Source organism: Sinocyclocheilus rhinocerous, unplaced genomic scaffold (assembly GCF_001515625.1).
Source record: "Sinocyclocheilus rhinocerous isolate Xijiao unplaced genomic scaffold, SAMN03320098_v1.1 scaffold352, whole genome shotgun sequence".
NCBI classification, from domain to species: domain Eukaryota; kingdom Metazoa; phylum Chordata; class Actinopteri; order Cypriniformes; family Cyprinidae; genus Sinocyclocheilus; species Sinocyclocheilus rhinocerous.
Window position 1 is genome coordinate 2,190,028 of NW_015642448.1, and position 5,795 is coordinate 2,195,822.

A 5,795-nucleotide genomic window follows, 5' to 3' on the forward strand; every position below is an offset into this window, starting at 1 on the left:
TATATATAAAATCACAGGCATGAGGGTGAAAATGGATGAGGAAAGATAAATGGGTAATATAAATCATACGTTTACACTGGAAAATGGTTGAATTCTATCATATCTCTGATGTCTTCCTTGAAGAAGATATATACGAGATATATCCAGCCCAGGTGAGCTTTATGAGTTAATCTTCATCACATATCAAGATTATACATGACATGAGCACACATTTCAGTTGGAAAGTTCAAACAAAACGTGCCGTGACACTTTTGCTTGACATTGTCACATAAATTCATCAGAAAAAGCCTGTTTGACTGCAGTAAATCAGTGAGACAAATCTAGAAAAATATTGACTGGCGTATTTAAAGGAATAGTTCACCCAAAAAAGAAAATTCTGTCATTTACAGTGCACCATCATAGTTCAAAACTCATTTAACACAAAATACATATTTGGAGAATTGTACTGTGCATTATTTCCCATGCAATTTCAACGGATGAACCCTGAATCTTTCAATTAAATCTTTGAATCTTCATATTTGAATGATTGACACTGAAGACTGGAGTAATGGCTGCTAAAAATTCAGCTTTGTCATCACAAGAATAAATAAATGCTGCCTCGGTGAGCAAAAAAGACTTCTTTCACAAACATTTTTAAAAATCTTTCACAAACATTTTTTAAAATCTTACCGAACCCAAACTAAATGCATGGAAAACAGTGACCAGTGCATATCTTTAAAATGTCATCTTTTGTGTCTTCTATGGAAGAAACAGTCATAATCTGTCTGAAATTGCATACTGTCTAGTAGGTACTATATTTGGTTTGAAACTTACTTCACAAACTGTTAAAAAAGTACATTCTATATAGTATGAATTTGGGAAGTATGAATGTCACTGTCACATGACCTACCAGCATCAGTTGCGTCTCTTTACTGCTATTCACTACTCCTCTTGTGTGGCTTAATACTATAGCTATTCACAGCTATATAGTATATATGGTTATTTATTAGTAGGGATGCACCGATACCGATACTGGTATCGGTATCGGGCCCGATACTGGCCTCCTGTACTCGTACTCGTACTCGTTAAAATGCCCCGATACCAAACGCCGATACCACACAGCATGTGATAAGCGCCATATTCAAACAAAGAAACACTGACAACAGACAGCAGAAAGGAGTTATGGATGTCTACTACGAAGTATATGTATGCAATGAATATAATGTTAAACATTCAGTATTAACGCCTGTATAGCTGAAGTGCGCGAGCTGATAAAAAAAGCACGCTGAGTGGATTGAGCGCGCGGCGGCGCAGATGCGCGAGCTTGCCGAGTGAATATACCGTTCTCACAGACATCATTGGAAAGTTTATAGTTCGGTCGGATATGTCAAAAACAAGTAAATAAAACAATGCACAAGTTACTTAACGGTAGGGAGAGAGAGAGAGAAAGAGAGACAGAGAGAGAGAGCGAGAGAGAGAGAGCGCGCACTTCTGTTGTGTGATCTTTGATGTTCACACAACAGAAGTGCGCGCGTGCTCTCTCTCGCTCTCTCTCTCTGTCTCTCTCTCGCTCTCTCCCTACCGTTAAGTAACTTGTGCATTGTTTTACTTACTTGTTTTTGACATATCCGACCGAACTACAAACTTTCCAGTGATGTCTGTGAGAAAGATATATTCACTCGACAAGCTCGCGCATCTGCGCCGCCGCGCGCTCAATCCACTCAGCGTGCTTTGTTAATCAGCTCGCGCACATCAGCTATACAGGCGTTAATACTGAATGTTTAACATTATATTCATTGCATACATATACTTCGTAGACATCCTTAACTCCTTTCTGCTGTCTGTTGTTCTGTTGTCAGTGTTTCTTTGTCTGAATATGGCGCTTATCACATGCTGTGTGGTATCGGCGTTTGGTATCGGGGCATTTTAACGAGTACGAGTACGAGTACAGGAGGCCAGTATCGGGCCCGATACCGATACCAGTATCGGTATCGGTGCATCCCTAATATTAAGTTTCTAATGGAATTTATGATCATGTTTCCACAACGTTCATGCGGCGTCACAAGAGAACGACAGATGTTTGAGATGTTGTAGCTTGCTGTGTATCCTCCCAATCCAAATGTCCTTTATACAGGACAAATTTGTTTTAGATATTTTTGTTCCTCAGTGATATTTAGGTCCAGATAGACGTTTTTCCGCGTATAGTTTTTGGGTGGAAACTCATTTAACACAAAATACATATTTGGAGAATTGTACTGTGCATTATTTCCCATGCAATTTCAACGGATGAACCCTGAATCTTTCAATTAAATCTTTGAATCTTCATATTTGAATGATCGACACTGAAGACTGGAGTAATGGCTGCTAAAAGTTCAGCTTTGCCATCACAAGAATAAATAAATGCTGCCTCAGTGAGCAAAAAAGACTTCTTTCACAAACGTTTTTTAAAATCTTTCACAAACATTTTTTAAAATCTTACCGAACCCAAACTAAATGCATGGAAAACAGTGACCAGTGCGTCTCTTTACTGCTATTCACTACTCCTCTTGTGTGGCTTAATACTATAGCTATTCACAGCTATATAGTATATATGGTTATTTATTAGTATGATATGAAAATGATTACTTTTTTTCTCAAGTATTCTTTAAATTGCATGATTTCAACAAATATTCAACATATTTATACTAAACAAATGAACAACATATTTGGACAACAAAAGAAACACATTTGTACTCACTTCTTCTGTTTCTTTGTGTACACAACGATTGCTATCACCAAGACAACCAACGCCAACACAGCACCAACACTCCCCAGGACAATGGCCAACGTATTATCTGTAAATAAAAGTGCCAATACACATTTGTTAGTAATTAATCATAAATCATTGTGCTCCCCCTTTGCAATATTAGCGTGCAACATTACACTGCATTTGCATTCTGTACATTTTCATTGAGCAGACACCTTTATCCAAAGTAACTTAAGAGGAATACAACAGCTGGCATGCAGTATCCAATCTTGTTTTTTTATTTTATTCAGTTGAGTGCTCTTGATAAATGGTTAAATAATCAGTTGAGCTTTCCAATGCAAATGAAACGGTGTTCTTTATAAGAACCACAAGTCTCCTTTGGCCTCAGGCTAAATTCCTGACATGTCAAACAGGACCGAAGACATGTTTGGTTAAACAACTTCCGAGTGTTTTAGCCAGGTGCATTTCGCATGCTGTTCCGACACTGGAGAAATCTACTGACAAATCAAAAGCACGTTGAATGAAACAGGCACACAAACCCACACTCGCCTGTCACGTCCTGAGATTTCCTTCCTAAATCTTTCCAATTAATATACCTCTGTGTGTTATACCACATTCTGATATATGGCCATAGGATAAATGTATTTGTATGTAAGAGCGCCTGAACACAGGTTGATCAAAACCAATCACTGAAAAGAGGTACCACACAAGCCAGGTGTGTGTATACGTCATCTGAACTGGTCTCAAGCCCCTCAGGTCCCAGAATGTTGCTATGGCATTGTTAGAGTGTTTGTTAGTGGTTAAGTGGTTGTCAGGGTGTTGCTAAGGTGTTTTGAGTTACTGCAAAGTTGATCTGGGTGAGCCAGGATTCTACAGCATTTTGATTCGTAAATGTGCTTTGGGACTCTCTTTCAATACAAGTCAATACAAATTTTTTTTGCTTGATCAGCAGTTTTATTTTTATTTTTTAAATAAATTACTACTATTATTTAGCAAGAAAGTAATAAATTGATCAAACGTGACAGTAAATACTTTTATATTGTTACAAAAAAAATTTTTTTTAATTACATGCCTGCTGAACATTATTTTCATCAAAGAAGGCTGAAAAACCAAAACTACATGGAAAATGTTGCCTTTGCAATAAATTAAATAAAGTAAGTTTAAGATTTATATTTTATTTAAAGTTTATTTCCAGTAACAAAAAAAGTTTTTTATGATTTTAGGCAACTATAATAACCCTGTTACAGTTTTCAGAAAAATATTAAGCAGCACAACTGTTTTCTATACTGATGATAATAAGAAATGTTTCTTGAGCACCAAATGAGCATATTAGAATGATTTCTGAAGGATCATGTGACACTGAAGACTGCAGTAAAGGCTGCTGGAAATTCAGCTTTGCCATTACAAGAATAAATTATATTATAAATTATTTTAAAAAAAAAATTAAAAAAAATTTGCAATAATATTTCACAATAATACTGTTTTTACTGTATTTTTGATCAACCAAATGCAGCTTTGGTAAGCATAAGATAATTATTTCACATACAATAAAAACATTTACCAATCCCAAACTTTTGATTGGTAGTATTCCTACTACTTGTTTCACTTCTGTTTCAGTTTTTATAACCATTTCTTACTGTGTAAGTAATGCCGAGTTCACACTGCACGATTTTCAAAGACGTCGCATCACTGTTGGTTTCACACTGAACGACTATCTGGGGTAGCACTGCACGATGGAATGATGACAGGAGGTTACACACTGCATGACTTTACAATAGGAAGAATCGCGGACAGCTCTGTCTGGTGCAGGGTTGCCAGGTTTTCGCTACAAAACCCGCCCAATTACTACTCAAAACTAGCCAGAAAATAGCCCAATTGCTTTCGAGGGGGACCCCCAGTAAAAATCGCGTTCGGATCGAAAAATCGGGAAAAAATTTTGGCGGGGTTCTCCTGGTAAAATTCACATTATATATATATATATATATAAAATTTCTTTATTTTTAAAATGTGTATAGGTAGTATTTATCACGTTTTAGCTTTTAGTTTTGGATCTGTTTTTAGTTGTTTTAATACTACAATTGATTGCTTCTGTTGTCCTCATTTGTAAGTCGCTTTGGATAAAAGCGTCTGCTAAATTACTAAATAAAAATAAAAATAAATAGTATGAGCAATTAAAATAGTGATGTTTTTCCAAGCACCACTAATTATGCTCAGCATTTAAAGTGTACAGCTCCTGCTGGCTTCACTTTATAATGTATACAGCTCTGTCTTTACTGCCCTGCAATCAGTCGACAAGGTAGTGATATCAACAATGCAGAGCTCATTGTATTTGCACATGTTTTTTAGCCTCTCAAACGCACTAGACGGCTGCAGGTGACCCGGAGCGATGCTGATGACATGTTGCCTTGGGAACAAGAAAAAGAGCAAGTTAATCGGCTAAACTCGCATTGTCAGTTTTATTCTGCATCATATTCCTCCTCTCTCTGCAGCTGAGTTCAATCTGTCACAACGCATTTTCACTGGCAGCTTTGTCCGTCATTCCTCCATGCTCCCCTTCCATCATGCCGTTTTGCGTCCTCCCGGGCCTGTGACTGTCTCATTGGGATGTGCATTCATATGTGAGTGTCCTCTATGAATAAATCTCTCTCTCTGTTCTTGGAACTTGGAGTGATGATTTCTTTTTCACGTCTACTGCTCTTCCTAATCGACTTCTTCCCTTCCCTGTAGCCTCCTTTTTCCCCATCTTGTACCTCTTTACGGATAGAGAGTTATAACCAGTGCAATTTGACAAAGCAGTACAGCATCAGTGCCATATGTTGAGACTCAGGGCATCTGCAGTGCAGTGACTCACATTTATACAAACACAGAGTCCAGATGGGCTTCATGAGGTCAGTCCCAACAAAACAACGCTATTAACTCTCAAAACTAGGGCTGCAACATCAAATTGATAAAACTGCTAATCAAATTGACAATAATCAACCTTAAATTTCATTACAGATTAGTTGGGTCCTTCAACAGGAACAATTGCATTCCCATAAAAAAAAAATAAAATAATTATATATATATATAT

At 37.1% G+C, this 5,795-nt stretch overlaps 1 pseudogene; it reads right to left on the reverse strand.

The window, feature by feature from the left end:
* LOC107755816 (sushi domain-containing protein 2-like) overlaps positions 1-5,795 on the reverse strand; it is a 22,346-nt pseudogene that overhangs the window by 4,472 nt on the left and 12,079 nt on the right.